Source organism: Penaeus japonicus, unplaced genomic scaffold (genome assembly GCF_977035675.1).
Source record: "Penaeus japonicus unplaced genomic scaffold, GWHDUDI00000001_assembly GWHDUDI00000040, whole genome shotgun sequence".
Taxonomy (NCBI): domain Eukaryota; kingdom Metazoa; phylum Arthropoda; class Malacostraca; order Decapoda; family Penaeidae; genus Penaeus; species Penaeus japonicus.
The window spans coordinates 12461006-12477748 of record NW_028234442.1 but is presented as its reverse complement, the minus strand read 5'-3'; the positions used below and the strand labels follow the sequence as shown (position 1 = coordinate 12477748).

At 39.3% G+C, this 16743-nt stretch overlaps 1 long non-coding RNA gene across 1 annotated transcript; it reads left to right on the top strand.

Annotated features, from left to right (window-relative positions):
- The first annotated feature begins 10466 nt into the window (after positions 1-10466).
- Positions 10467-11289, top strand: LOC122257046 (uncharacterized). The gene is made up of 2 exons (XR_006223561.2): positions 10467-10899; positions 11105-11289. It is a non-coding gene; the product is annotated as an uncharacterized LOC122257046 (long non-coding RNA).
- The last annotated feature ends 5454 nt before the right edge of the window (positions 11290-16743 follow it).

The window sequence follows — 16743 nt, the reverse complement described above, 5'->3', positions numbered from 1 at the left end:
CCTTTGAAACGTTGCAAGGGCGATTGATATCCCAAAGCCTCTTGAATTGAAAGAGACGGCTTCCTAGAAGCATTTTTTCGGTGATCCCAAGGTGTACAGATGTTGCCCAGCATTCTAACCTTCTGTTGAGGACTGAACCACATATGTCCCAAAAGTGAACCCAGGATCTCTGCTACATAGCAAGTTTCTTCCCTGCTAAGTAGACATCGAAGTGATGTACATTTAACATTGACAATTATAGAAGCAGGTCTATCTCCAACAATAAGCTGCCTGGAAAATGATTACAGTGAACATGGTCGAGGATGGTGTTTACAGCCATTGATGGCATATATTTTTTCTAGAGCTTTGGTTCATAACCTGGGAGGCTGCCCCCAGGAGTGTGTGAATGATTTCTTGGGGGGATGTATGTTCTCCAATTACACTGAGTAACACGACTTTTGTCCTTGGGTGGCAACTGTTATTTGCTATTTGCTAATATGTAGGAGGTAAGAAAAGTGGCTAATATTTCGTTCAGACCATGCTTTTGTAACCAGGATAACAATATTTCTGAAATTTACCTATCCCTGTTGAGAAACCAGGCATATGTGAACATTTTCATTCACAAAAATACAGAACAAGGCAAACCATAATTCAAGAGTAGAATTTATTAATTTTTGAATTGTACAAGAAAGACGACAAGAAAGTTTTTTTTGGCAATTTATTATACTGTAAATAATTTTCACAAATCAGTGTCCCATTATGTTTTTAGTAAACGATCCTTGGTAGCAGTGTTGTTAAATAACGAACTGGAACTGAACTTCCACCGAAATGGAAGAGGGACAGATGTCTGATGAAGAGTTGAAATGAAGAATGAAGACAAGTAGTAGGTGTCGGTGGGAGGACGAAACTCCCTGACTGTCTCTTTAATATGATGTCATGTCCACTTGAAAACTCGGGGAGGCCTGCCAGGTCGGAAAGGGGGATCTTGGTCTTGATGTTGTTGAAGGTGATTGAAGTTTTGAGGGTGAATAAGATGAAGAGGGTGGGGAGGAAGGGGTCTTGGTTTGCAGTTTGGGTTTGGGGGTAAAGGATTCTTTACTATTTATTATTCAAAGTAAATATTAGTAATTTGTATTTTATTTCATTTCTTTATATTTTCTTATTTTTTAAAATTGGAAAGCGGGAGAGGAAGTGGTTAAAGGAGCTGGAGATATAGTGAAAATGAAACTTGGGAGGAAGTAAAGTGAAGGTTAGAAAGTTAAGCATAGTGAAGAGAGTATTAACTTTTTATTTTAGGTCTGCCAGGAGGAAGTTTGAGGATATAGTGCAAGTGTGCCCTTGGCAGCCGAACAAAGCCATGGGTCAATCCCTCGGGAGGCAGTCGAGATACCAGAACACCGAGCAATAACTGTCTTGAATACTGGAAGTATGTAAAGTGAAGAGGAAGTGATGAAGGGAGCTGGAGAGAAGAAATTTGCGAGGACATCAAGTAAAAGAAGGAAAGCTCAGGAAGCTGGAGAAAGGATAAAGTTTTTAAGACCAGGAGAAAGAAGTGAGAGAAATGACATGCATGTGCGTCCTTAGTAACTGAATAAAGCCACGGGTCAACCCCTCGGGAGGCAGCCAGATACCAGAACACCATTAGATTTATTATTATTATTATTTATCTTTATCTTTATTTTATTTTATTATTTTTCCCCCTCGAAGGTCTGCCCATGCTACACATCGCCTACCTTGAATGTCATCTGTCACTATTATGCATGATGTGCTGTGTTTGACGTTGAAGAGGAGCCCTGTGGGTTTTGGCCATTAGTGGGTCAGTGGAATCTAGTCTTGTGAAATCAGCAGCAGCTTCTGGAGATAGGTCAATATGTCTTCCTATTTCTTTAGTGATGGACTCCTCAAAATCACTGTCGAATTCTCTTCTTCTTCTTTTGCAATTTTGATGCAGTTTATCCAGTAATTTCTGAACAGGTTTTCTTGTTCCTCTTCTTCATAGATTTTCTGATCCTGTTCATTGAGGAAATAGCTGCTCATGCTTTAATTTCTTCCCATCAGCTTCTTAATTCCTGACCAGGACTGTGGGTCTTTTCGGTCCCATTCGACTCTCCTTACAAGGTCTTCCCACTGGTCATTTACTGCCATTTTTACTTACAATTTTTGTGAGAGTTCTCCTTGCACTGTTGTTGTGAGACCACATGGTGATATGCCAGGACCATGTGGTCACAATATGCTATAAGGATGAGGAAAGTGTCCAACTGCGAAAACTCGACTAGGAATCTATTTATAGTGACCCGGCAGATCAGATATAAGGTCGACCTGGGGTCAGTCAGACACACTCACTCAGACACTCACTCCTGCACTCTCCGGTGGGGAGCAGTCAGCCAACCACCACTCCCCCACCTCTGCCATGAGACACATCAGCCTAACAAGAGATGTGACCCACCCATCGCAAACTGGTAGCCACAATGGGACCCATACTTCTTTTTACTTATTCAACATACTAATTACATTCTTGTCGGGGATCGAACTATTCATTAACTAATTTCAAAGAAAGGTCATTAAGTATTTTAAGGAATATTCCATTGATAAATCTCCTACTCCCCCGGACGTGCACTTTAGAGTAGGATAGCCGCCACACAGCATCCCAACCACTCTCCTACTACGTGTCTTTTGGGACAGATGTCAGGTCACAACTTTCTCATTTTTCCCACCCCCTATGTGTATCCCCCCTCCACCCTCCTCCTCGATGTTCAAACGCAAGTAAAGATATCATATGCTTTTTATTGTTTAATAAGCAAGGTCTCCATGGTACAACAATGAAACCTTCAGAAAGGCTTAGCTAACCATACTTGTCAGTCCTGATGTCCCATAAAACTGCTATTTTGAAGACCAACATTCCTTCGTTGTACAATCAGATAAAGGTTATTTAGGTTTGTTATAAGAGAGATATAGTTAGCGCACTATCCTCTCTTTCCTTTCATTTTTTACATTCATACCAACTATATGGAATATGGAAAATGCATTATGGTTGCTCATTTTGCTATTCATATTAATTAGCTATAACATTATTCTCAAATAATTTGTATTTGTTCTATTTTAAATTGTCTCATCAAAATGGCCAATTCAAATTTTATTAATTTTCTTCATGTATCATATACATTAGTTAAGCTTAAGGAAATCGCATGTCGAACAAACACAATTAGCCATAAAAGACTTTCCCGACATATATCCATAGACCTAGGGTTGCCATTAGATGTTTCATATTGCTGTGAGTCTTATGGTTACATACAGCCACAGAAGCTAAGGGTTGCAGTAAGACGTTTGCACATGCAGCGAGCAAACTATCCAATTGAAGATTAAACAGAGTAATCCCGATTTGGATCAGTTTATCATTTTACCATTATTCACCATTCGCATATGTCAAATGCGAATTCATCATTATCTATGAGGTTGATATCATTGTACTAACTAAATATGAAAGCTGTGAGACACGCCAGCCTAACAAGAGACATCCAACAAGCCATCACTACTCAAGTAAATATCACAATATCGCTTGTGTAATTATCCAACAATAAAGGAATCAAGAACCACAGACTTTGGCTCAAAACACTTTTGTGAATACCTCTCACAGTTCTGTATTTTGCTCACAGGTCTTGTGTTCATCCATGAATTCTTGCATAGTGCTGCAGGTAATTCAACTGTAAATTTAGCAGTCTAATATCTGGTGTCAGTCTTGGATGGGGAACAGACCTTAGTTGCTCTTTCATACATGTTGTTTGAGTGCAGCTTCAGCATTGCTGTACCACTTTCGGACTTCATTATCGATCTCTTCCAATGTTCCAATGTTGCTGGTGATTGTAGGGCCCGGTTCCATTCGCTATTGTAAAGTGCAATATCTGGAGTGGCTGCTGTGTTCCCTGTGATGTAGGTAGGGAAGTCTGGTCCACTGTGGATTAGATCTCCATCTGCAACCATTCTAGAGTGCAATATCTGGAGTAGTTGCCGAGTTCCCTGTGGTGTAGGTAGGGAAGTTTGGTAAATTGTGGATTAGATCTCCATTCTAGCAACAGCATTGCCATCCTGGTGTTGTCCTGCCTGTTTGACCATTATTGGTTGGTTGGAGGTCTCCACTCCCATGTAGAGTGTTTTTCTTCGAGTTTCTATAGTAAGTCTTAGAGGGGACAATTGGGTTCTTGGTGGCAGATACATCGTTTGCCATCGTTGTTGGACCTCTCCCCCTGTTTTCTTTTGTTGTTACATCTAGTGCAAAATCGTCGTCATTTGGACTCTCTTTGGACTGTGGATGCTCCTTGGATTTGCTTCTCTAAGTCCCTTGCCTCTGATTCTCAGTCTAGGGGAACAGGAAGAGCAAAACTGTGGGGACAGTACCATGAATATTTATTAGTCTATGTCGGCATTCATATTTTTTAGTACGTATGTCTTCGTTCCTACATAAAACATGTCGTTCATGAGGTTCCTTGAAACCTACTACACTTATGGTGTGGTTCAATGTGATGGTGCTGATGGTGTCCTCTTCTGCCTCTCTTGGTACTCCTCTCTCATCATTGAATATGGTGTACTCGTCATAGCCACTCCTTCTCTTCCTGTAGGTAATTATCACACCAAGATTTAGGTTGGCTGCCCTAATCTGTCAATGATACTGGCAGTCATCAGATTTGAGCTTCTGATTATTATAGATGTATTTCATCCTGCCATTCTTGATGTATCATCGATATTCCCGATGTTCTTCTCTCCTGTGAAGAGGAGGATTCCTATTGCTTTGCTTCTTGCTTCGCTGGCCTTTTTAATGCCCTTGCATCTCTGAGGGGATAGCACTCTTACATACTGGGCTATTAGGGCAGAGGGTTCTTCTAGTGGCGGCATCTCTTCCTCAAGCAATGGCAGTTCAGGCATTTTTTCTTCTTCGGTTACTTCAGGGGTTTCTTTTGAGGTGGCTGAAGGATCTGCTGGAAACATAACCATTAGGATGGCTGCTGAGTTCACATCGTTAGGAAGGTCCATTACTAGGAGGTTGTTTCATCTCAAGGCTATCTTTGCTTGTTTGGCAAAGCAACCAGGTTGCATAATTGGAGGTTGAGTTTCTTTGATTGCCATTTTTATTATTTCTGCTGTGGCTCTGGTGGTCTTCCCAATCATTTTCTCAACTTTAACAGTTGCCTTTGCTGTGTTTTTGATTACACATTGCAGTCTACTCTCTTTCTGTGCTTGCTTTTATTGCTTCTCCTCTTCTACCTTGGTTTTTCTTTCCTTCTGGCAACTACCAGAGAGAGTTCGACGATCGCCTCCGCAGTTTAGGCAATTTTTTGCTGTACTCTTGCATGTAGTAAACCTATGTCCGGTTGACCACATTCGCTGCATTACTCGGCATTCTTTTTGGTGCTTTTGAAATGGCCATATTTGTAACAATTCATACGTTGCATCCCTCGTAAATCGTTCTTCGATCTGGGCTGGGTTTATGTTATAGTTGTAAAGGATAAGCCCTTGCTCTTTAATCTTTTTGGCAATCTGAATGTCTGGAAATTATATCTTAACTATCCCATTCTGTGGTATCTTGTACACTTCATCTAGTTGTGTATTGTAAGAATCCCTTTCTTCACCACTGGTAAAGGAAAACCTACTAACAACCTGTGCTTGGTTGTTAGGGCAAGGTAGGGTCACGTTTGTGAGGTCATTGGCTGAAACTCGTTGCGGGAATCAGCCAATCCCGGGTCTCTACAACACACACTCTCCCTTCATTGCAGCGGTCACAAAATGGATCTTGTTGATTGTTGAGGCTTCTTGGAAGTGGGCAGGCTTGACACGATCAATGGCGAAAGTGTTCTCGTATCTCGGCTGACAGATTGTGATGCTCTTGTCGCCTCTATAGATGACGGAAAAGGTGCTCTCATAAGAAGGTAAGAGAGGTGGTCTTGGATGCTTTCTTATGAAAACTTGAGGAGTCCTGGGGGTCGGGGGACAGGTAGATGTCTCGCTGTCTGGAGAGATTCTACAAGGTAGATTCTTAACTTCCATATTTGATTTGTTATCTGTTATATACTTTTACTGATTATCCTTTTATTCTGCATATATATATATATATATATATATATATATATATATATATATATATTATATATATATATATATATATATATAATATATATAATTTGTTTCATTTCATATTCTCCCATTATGCACCATATTTATGAGCATTTAAGAGAAAACGGTTAAGAAGGAAAATATACAAAAAAATCTACTTAATTATTATTCATTATTATTTCTTTTCAACACCAAAACATGGACACAAATTTTAATATCTATGAGCCTATTCACTTAATTGTGATGGTGAGATGCCATCAAGGGCAACCAAGGTCGGTCTGCTGGCTTAACATTTTGGTCAGTCCAAATTACATTAAATGGGGGAGTTCAGTGTCCTGCAAATTCCTGCTCTTTTTTTTTTTGTCACAAGGATTTGCATATGGTAATGAACGAGGTGTAGTTTTTTCAGCGGTAGGACTTGCATAGGCCTGTTCTATGGTCGTTTGGTAGTTGTATCGATACTTGGTGCCATGGTGACATGGTGTCAGAGGGGAGGCGGATTGTATGGGTATGGATATCCCAAGGATATGTCACAAAGAATGTCGTCCTTAGAGTCGGAGATTTGGATCTTTTCCAGCTGGAGTGAACTCTGGCCCTTAATCAGGGCATCACTAGAAGTATTTTGTTGCTGTACCCTACTGATGAGTAGGAAGTCCAAAGGGCCGTCGGGAATGTTAATTTCGGACTCGACGATCCTGGACTGAGTGTTGGCAGTTTAAATGTTGGTCCCTCAGATGTGTCTGATGTTGGTTGTGGACTGAGAGATGTTGTCAAGGTGTTTCTCCTCACTAGGTGACTTGAGTGAAGGGTGAAGGCTTGTGGTACATCATAATATGGATCTCTTTGGCTTCCACATAAGGGCAAAAGTGCTTGACTGCAGAGTATGTTACCAGTAGTGCTGTTGTCAAAGAACAGTGCTGATAGCAGTGTCGGAGTTCTACTGCTATGCTGACCGAAGCACCATGTTGAGGGTGGTTGAGGAGGGTAGCAGGAGGGCTTCCTTTCAGGCCATGAATCCATATTAGCTGACAACATCCAGCCGACACACATGTTCTTTTCAGATCGCAAGGGAGTGAGCAGGCCGAGATAAAGAGATGTCCACTGGCTGCTGGAAAGCCGTATTATGCTAGGCTCCATCATGTCGAGAGAGCGGCTTGCAGCAGGAGTGAGCCAGAGGTCCTTTGTTACGATGTGATGTCGAACTCCATAGGATGGCTTCGTCTTGTGATTGATCAGCTTGGTCAGTGCTGGAAACTGCGACTTTAGAGTGTTCTACTGTGTATAGCTGAGGAGGTCACTGATGGTTCAGAGGAAGTCTGATGGGAGATTTGTGACTAGTGGATGGTATTTCAATGTCTGTAAGGAGATATTCCAAAAGAGAAATTCTTGTTCTACTTGAAGAAACCACTCAGGTAGGCAGGCTAGAGAGCAAACTGGGAGGGGCTTGCTTGCGGATGTCATTGTGTTCGCTCGTATTGTGGACCACCAATGTGGTAAAGGAAAACATTCTAGTATTTATCTCTTTATTGTCGTTGTAATGCGGGAGTAGAAGCCATATTACTCAAGTTAAGACCACAGTGTCAAATGATTATTTTCTACCAGGATATTCCCCGTGCCTGGTTGTTAGGGCACAGGAGAGGTCATTGGCTGAAACTCACATCGCTAAAGTGGCGTTCAAAGTCCAGTATATCTTGGTAGCACTCACCTTGCTCTTCCAAACATGCTTCAATGTTTTCCTTGAATTCATCAAGATTAGAGTTTAAGATTAGAGATGGACTTTGAGCGACATCCTGCATCCCACTGTGCATTAGTTCTTCACCAAAGTTTCAACAGGCTCCACACAGTTTTTTGCCCAATAAGCCCTGAACCACTGTGACAAAGCTGTTCCATACTGCTTCCTCCATCCTAGTGGTCTTCTTGGGGAAGTCCTTGCACTCCAAAGACACTGGCTTTCACTTTTGTCTCAGACAGCTTAGGGAAGAAGCCTTGCAGGTACTTGAAGGCTGCAGACTCCTTAACTAGAACTGAGACATAAGGACAATTCTAAGTGCAGTGGTAGGAACAATGCCTTCTGTGGGTCTATCAGTTGCTCCCATTTGACATAGTTCCTCCCAACATGGACCCCAACCCACTGTTTGTCAGTCCCTCCTGTGGTTGCGTGCCTGCTGTCCCAAAGGCAAAGATATCAAAGAAACTTGGCAAAGCTGCCTTTGAGACCCATCAATAATATCACCATTTTGAAGTTTCTGATAGCTGAACTGTTAAGTTTAAATTACCTGTAATTCTACTGCCATCTATGTCACCCCAATATTCTAAAAATCCTTGGAATTTTAAGAAACTTCTAGAAAGTTCTTTAAAGTTCTAGAAAATTATACTTCAGCAGCTCAGCACTGAATCTGTCTGGAATGCACTGGAATATACATCAGCTTCAAAATGTCATTTTCCAGGGCACAAAGTTTGAAAAGATATATTGTTGTTGTTATTTTAGTTATTACCATTGTTATTATACTTATTGTGATATTATTACCCCAATCAGCGGTTGTTTCTGTTCCATTAATGTTACTATTCTTTCATTTTCAATGGGGAGCCTGGCATGTCCTATCGCCATTAATCAGACACTGCATTCAAGGTAATTTCGTAGCCTAACTGACTCTCCATTGCCCTTTATTGCTTTACTTGCAAATGGTGAATTCAAGGAACTGCATGATATAGGATGAAGTTTAAACATTACTTGACAACTTATAACTATAATATACATATTACTTGGATATCTGGCAGTTATTTTTTTACTCGCAATCAGAATGCCTGATAAAACATGCGATGTAACGGAACAATGGTGTCAGCAAGTTGTAAAACTTTTCTGGCTCACACATCTGTTCTCTAAACCCCTTGCCTGTTCACGAGATCTGCTCTGACTATTAAATCATACTACCAAAGTTTGACACAATACAGAAAGTAGTTTCTACTGGTTTATTTTCCAAAATAATCATGAATCCTTATGGCAATTCACATATTCATTCATCGGAAGAGAGCATTTTAGAGACTAAGGAAACAATGTTAGGATCAAGAACTGTTCCTTCTAAAGAGATGTAGAGTATTTGAACAAGTCAGATAAGCTGTCTAAATCCAAGATTTTTGTCTTTTTATGATTGCATCACATTGAATAAGTTGTGACACAGAGAATCAGTTACGTTGTGCGCTCTCTCCAATTTCTCGCCTTTTATTTTATTTTTTGTCAGAAAATAAAAATTAATAATAATGATAATAATAATATAAAATATAGATAGATAAAAAAGTAAATGATTAAAGACAAGGTAGATGAAAAGTAAATAACTAAAAGATAGACAGATAAAAATAAGATGAATAAGAGGTGTTATAACATTTGAGGATTAACGTTACTACTACTAGCTAGTGTTTTCAGAAAGGGCATTTTTTAAATAGTGTTTCTACTACTATCTACTGCTACTATCATTAAAGATGTTCATTAATAAAAGATGATTATATAGAAAATAAGATAAAAGTAAGAGGTCGCATAACATTTCAGGAATCTTGCATATCCCAAAACGTTTAGCGCATCGTGGCGAATAGATAGACTGAGGCTATGCTGGCGAACTGAATAGACATGTGATGTACTTGTGCCAGCTATAAGCTACAAGAATGTCGCGTTAGCCATTTTCTTTCCCTTGAAGCACGTAAAAAGAAGCACCCACAAGCGATTGATAAAAGTATATAGAATGACAAATAGTAATCATGTTCGGAGTAAAGAAAACTTTCAGCAAATCAATAGTTATAGAACGAGTTCATCAAAGCATTGCATTCTGAGATAATACGTGATCTTGTTGATTGTGAACACCTGCTTATTCGCGTGTGCTTTAAACGCCAATCGTCGTTTTTAAATCGTTACTATCAAATTTTATTTTATTTGATAAGTGCACACTTTCATGGTTATTTAACGTGTTTATCTCCTGGAATTATGTTATATAAACCGGTTGCTTATATTTGATTCAATTTATGAACATGGAATAAGAAAAAAATGTAGCTTCACGACGGTCGTCACGTTGCCAGTAAGCAGCTTTGATTATTCTTGCTGCTATTAATACTTCTATTTTACCAATCGTTGCCATTATGATTATAAGCATCATCACTATCTAGATTATCAGTAAGATGATGATAACCTGTAATTATTAATAATCAATGATTAATTGATAATCTGTGTTATTGCTATTGTAGATATTATAGTAGTTATTATTTCCGTTGTTATGATTTTTCTAGATATAATGTAACTTTGTTGCAGTAGATGTTATCAATATTATTGTTATTTCTGTTTATATTATAATTACTAGCACAATTACCATTATTACCATCATTCGTGAATTATCCCTTTAATTGTTGTTGCCATTATCAATACAGATAAAGCTATTGCTGTTATCGTTGCTATCATTGCCATAACTGCTGTGATAACAATGCCACATCCTTCGGTCTGGTGCCAGTAACAAGAACACATGAAAACTGTTGTGAATCTGGCCGCACAGTGGGGAGGCAACGTGCCATGGATTCAAGTTCTCAACGAACAAGGCAGTGGTTATGTAATTAAACGGAAGAGGACATCATCGTCCACCCTTCTCCTCGAGCAACCCACTGCATATTGTACGGAAGGTGAAGTTCTTGAGTATGACATCAGCGGTGGAAGCTGATGACACAGATGGCGCTTGGTGCTTGCCCTGAGAGTTTTTTTTCACCTGTCACGGGGGCAGATTCGAGCGCCAGCTTTTCCAGATATGTTCACCTGCCACGGGGACAGAAAGCACAATACATCAGGTAAAGCGATATTGACTCTAAGAACTAGATAAATCCAATAAACAATTTTTCATGATCTTTACAAAAGTGACTAGATATATGATGTGAAACAAAGAATAGGTCATTGTTATTATATAATTATTATCAAAATTATCATTATTATTATTATTATTATTATCATTATTATTATTATCATTACTATTATCATTATTATTATCCTATTCAGGGGCTCTGCTGCTGCTCAAGAGCAAGTTGAGAGCAATGCCACTTGAACAACTCCATCTTGAACATCGAGCGAGTGACAACGCCTGCAAACCTTTGGTCACGCCGGCAAAAGTTTTCCTGTAATAAGTGAATAAACAAGGCAAATTATTATTTCCACTTGTAATCAAACGCATGAAAATAAAACATGCTGATCATTTTTTTTCACACACAGTTGAATATTTATGTGCGTTGTGTTAATATAGTTATGATTATGAACATTATCACAATCATGATTGCGCGCGCGCGCGTGTGTGTGTATGTAAATACGTGCATATTTTCACGAGTGTCTGGATACTTACGTTCTTGTGTATGTGAAAGCGTACGTTCATTGATGTGTATATGAGCCGTGTGCACGAGGAGGGTCCGCCTGAGAGCTTGATATTAGCTGACCATCTCGTATCCCGCCGGCTCTTGTTACTGCAATATACTTCACCCTAATCATTGCTACCAGCGCTCGCTTTGCAAGAGGTTAGTATCCCGTCATCATCACGTCTACCAGATAAATTTTAATTGCCTAATTGCAACGAGCAACCAACATAAACACTAGCAGACATTGCGCAACGTAGTGTAGAGGGGACAGGGAGAGGCGGTGGGCGAGTAGGTGATCGTCCAGCGCAGCGAGGCCCACACGCTGCTCGGGAGCGACCCCTTTTAACCTTTCAGAAGTCATTAAAACACACAAAAAAGGAATACTTAGATTTTTCAATTCATGTGCAGAGTGAGATACAAACTTGACACTATTAATACATATAGCACATGTAAAAATGCCACAATAAATCACAGGGAAATATTATAAAAATCCTCTTTATCGCAACTCTCGACAGTTCGGTGGCACTGAGATAATGCTCGATGACCTCAAGTGGAGTCTCGACCTCAAGAAGGGCAAGGAGCCACACGCCCACGGCAAAGTGCCTCCAACCCCCCACCAGTATAACCGATAACGGAGCTATCACGTTCGCGGACATTTGCCGCGGGCGATAGTGCAATAACAACGCAAATAAACAATACTGTGCTATAAAGTGTGCAGGAAAATAAACATTGCACAAGTAACCCTTTGTTTTGTCAGACTTCGCGCAGTATTATCATAGGAGACCGTGTCAGACAACTGCAAAAAGCCTTCTACGTCATCTGCCACCACCCCTCCCCCATCACCCCCTCCCCCATTCGGAAACCACGTTTTCTATTGCTTTCGTTGCCCGTCCTCGTGTTAATCCCGTCCGACTGAGTGTATTCACGAACGCTTTCGTTTGTAGAATCTCGAAGGCGTTGGTGTGAGGACACTGCCTTTAAGAACATTCGACTCTTCTGTCTGTCTGTATTCTCTCTCTCTCTCTCTCTTTCTCTCTCTCTCTCTCTCTCTCTCTCTCTCTCTCTCTCTCTCTCTCTCTCTCTCTCTCTCTCTCTCTCTCTCTCTCTCTCTCTCTCTCTCTCTCTCTTTCTCTTTCCCTCTCTCTCGCTCTCGCTCTCATTTCTTTAACTTACACATTTTAGACTAACAGTATGAAATAAATGACTTCAAATCGCAGATCATTTCCCTTCAATATTCAAGGAAATTCTACATGTAAAAGTTCAAGCTCTGAATAAATTCGTACTAATTTTTTTAAAGTATGACCCTTCCATCTAGAGAGATAGAGAGGATCGGGAAGAGAGAGGGTAAAAGAGATAGAGAGAGAGAGAGAGAGAGAGAGAGAGAGAGAGAGAGAGAGAGAGAGAGCAGACCCCAGATCTCGCACACCAACACCCTCGTCCTTATCTTCAGTGGGATCTCCTTACACAGATCATTTACATATCTTGATTCACAATTATAACATCTGGATCTTGAGTGGCTGCCTATTACCGTAGCTCCTTCCATCCTTCTCCCCTGAGAGCTTATCTCGAAGATTTATTATCGTTTCCCCAAAGCTGGGACGGAGGGGGGGGGGAGGACAGAGAGACAAGGGTACGAGGGAGGAAAGGCTTGAGGGAATAAGAGAATATCTTAAGAAATCCTTTACTATAGAAAATCATAGGCATAAATGGAGAGGGGGGGGGGAAGAGAAAGAGAAAGATAGAGAGAGAGAGAGAGAGAAGAGAAGAGAGATCCTCCGATAACTTGTGAATCTCTCTCTCTTTCTTTCTCTCTTTCTCTCTCTCTCTCTTTCTCTCTCGTTCTCTCTCTCACTCTCACTCTCTCTTCAATATAACGATTAGATTATTACTCAGATCTATCATTTTGATAATCATAATGATGAGAAAACATCTCACATACATCCTCTCTCTCTCTCTCTCTCTCTCTCTCTCTCTCTCTCTCTCTCTCTCTCTCTCTCTCTCTCTCTCTCTCTCTCTCTCTCTCTCTCTCTCTAATAAAACGATTCAATTATTATTTGAATCTAACATTTTAATAATCACAATGATAATAATAACATCACCGCCAACTTTCTGCAAAATAGATGACAATCAATTACATATTAGAGCAAGTATGGTTTTACGCCTCACTGAGATTAGTTCTAACTATAAGAACTGCAAAGTGCGCCAGATGATGACGCAAATTGCTTTGTTTCACGACTTGGGTCTCGACGCCTGTGCTTTCGAGTACGGGAGACATCTAGTATCTGTCTATGTGTCTGCAGTTGCATGTTATTCCTAGTCTAATTTCAGTGTGGACGCCAGTGGGTCTAAATCAACTCCTTGCTTTTAAGCTATTAAAGAGGATGCAAAGCCCTTTCTCGCACATCTTGAAAGCTGAGTTACATCATGTTTGTTTTGGGGTTTCACTTAGTGAGAAGGGTACGTGATTGTTATCATTACTATCTATATCACTGTCATGGTCGTCATTATTAGCATTACCATTATCATTATTACTACTAAATATATATTCATTAATCATCATTATTATTGGTATTGTTATTATCATTTTATTATTGTTATAATTATTATTAATATTATTATTATCATTATTATCATCATAGTCATTATTATCACTGTCACCATTACTGATATCATCATTACCATTATCATCATCTTTATCCTCATCCTCATCATCATTATTATCATTATTATTATTGTTATAATCATTATGATTGTTATCATTATCATTAATATAATTTTTATTATTGTTATCATTATTATTATCATTATCATTATTAACATTATTATAACCATTATTGTTTTCTTTATTCTCATTGTAATTGTTAGTATCATCACTACTGTCATTATCATTATCATAATTATTACCATAACAATTACCATTGTTATATATGTAGAAAAGAGAATAAATGAGACTGAATATTTTCACAAACTGACGCGTTCCGAATTTCTTCAACCTCAGAATTCGAATCTCCTCAAACATATCTCAATTATACCTTTTCCTACATTTGTCATAATGAACGCTCTTCATTATCATTTTATTATTATTATTATTATCATTATTATTATCATTATAAATATTGTTATCATAACTATTATCATTATAATTTTCTTTGATATTATCATTATTATAATCATTATTATTGTCATTATTATTATCATAATTATTATCATTATTATTACTATAATTATTATTGTCATTATCATCATCATATTATTGTTATCATTATCATTATCATAATTATTGTTATCATTATTATAATTTTCACTATCATTGTTATCATTTTTAATAATTATTATCAGTTTTATTATTGTCATTGTTATTAGCTTTATCATTACTATTATTGTTATTATTATTTTTATCATCATAATGAGTATCAATATTATTACCTCTGTTATAATGACAATTATGATAATAATAACTATTATTACTGTTGTTACTATGGCCACACTGAGGGCCATCATCTTGGCATTTCTTGCTGTCTTTGGCACTTCTCTTCAGCCATGAGGCATTCACTGCTGATTGCTGAAATCTCCGGAACTGGGCAGCAAGCACCAGCCAATCAGGGTGTGCGCTGAGATATCAGCTGACACCACCGCGGCAACCTACTTCACACGCCGTAGGTGTTTTGGAAATATCTGATGAAGTCCGTCACTCCTCGGAGCTTCATCTGCAGTAACCACGTCATGTGGCCATGCATTTGGCCGGATGGAACAAAGGAAGGGCAGGCAAGCGCAGGTTGCGCGTGTCAAAGGCAGGGCTTCTGCGCTGGATTAGCCTCCGTGCAGACTGACTGAGATGGAAATAATAGTCGATGAGGTCTGCTTGGGGGAAACGTACAAAGAAAGCATTAATATTTGTCTATCTCAATAGGTGCATTCTCTATAGACATAAGGCGGAGCACCCCATCAAGCATATTATCATAAATACGCTGACTTTTACCAGGCAAGAGAGCAGGAACTCAGAAGTAAACCATACCTGGCCACGTGTGCTCTTGCATGCACACGCGGCCAGCGGACTTCAGGCCAAGGACACTGCTGGACCTCAGGCCGACGAAGAGTTCGGCGGTCCGCGATCCATAGCATGGAATTCACTTCGTTTTCGTTCGCAGAATCATGCAAACATGGGTTCTAATATTGCCAATGACTTGGAAACAATCTGACGCAAATATTTACACCACTTTCCACACATGTATGTAGAAGCCATGGCATGGAGATAAGATATGCGAGAAGGATGACTACGGACATTCGGTGTCAATAGGAACTGGACAGGAATTGATACAAAGCAACTTTATATACTCAACTTGCTCCTCATAGGAAAGATAGGTCATGATGATCACCCAGCCCCCTTTCCCTTGTCCCTCGCTAACTGCTTCCTTCAAGTGTCATCCTGTAATTCCGAAACTGGTGCTGCCACATTCTTCACTTTTTTCTACTTCAAGTGGGCGTGAGAAATCTGCTCTCACAGAAGGCTGCATGAATTGCCTCAGCGAGCAAGACTTACAGAAAAGGCGTCCGCACCCACTGGTAAATCCAATAGAAACTGGTTAATGCCATTTCAAACATCTGAAAGTGTAATCATTAGGAATACACTTTTATGGCAAAAAGAGCAGAATAAGTAGGAAGTGTGGTGTGGTTGCGGACCGAATTAGACTTAGCTTGTAGCATCCTGGGCAAATGACTACAAATTATTGCTAAGAATAACAGCGTATATACCCACACCTGGAGCTACTTGGTGCACCCAAAAACACTTTCTTATTACATAAGTGAATGTAATACAAATTATGACTTCAGACCTCCTGGTATGGGATACAAGATGTCGAAACACTGGCTACTGACTTTACATGTGGATTCGGATGAGTGATTGCGCTCTGTGTTAGTGTCTAGATAAAAGACAAACTGTTGCGCCCAAGGCCATGGAACTAATAAATATATATATGTAGCTCAGGTAACCACTTCAGGTTATTGTAGCAAAAATAAGAATAGAATAAGAATAGTATAAGAAAGTCTTGTCATTCATATTATTGTTTTTGTGATAATTGCTGTCATAATTATCATCTTCATTATTGTTATCATCACTATTATCATGACAGTTACTACTATTACCATCATCAGTATTATCATGATTATCACTCACAGTATCGCTTTGCCCTCTTTATTGTATAATTATTGTCGTTAATATGATTATCAGTATGATTATTATCGCTGTAAGCGTTATGACAAATATTTCTTCTATATCATATATCCTTGATGTGT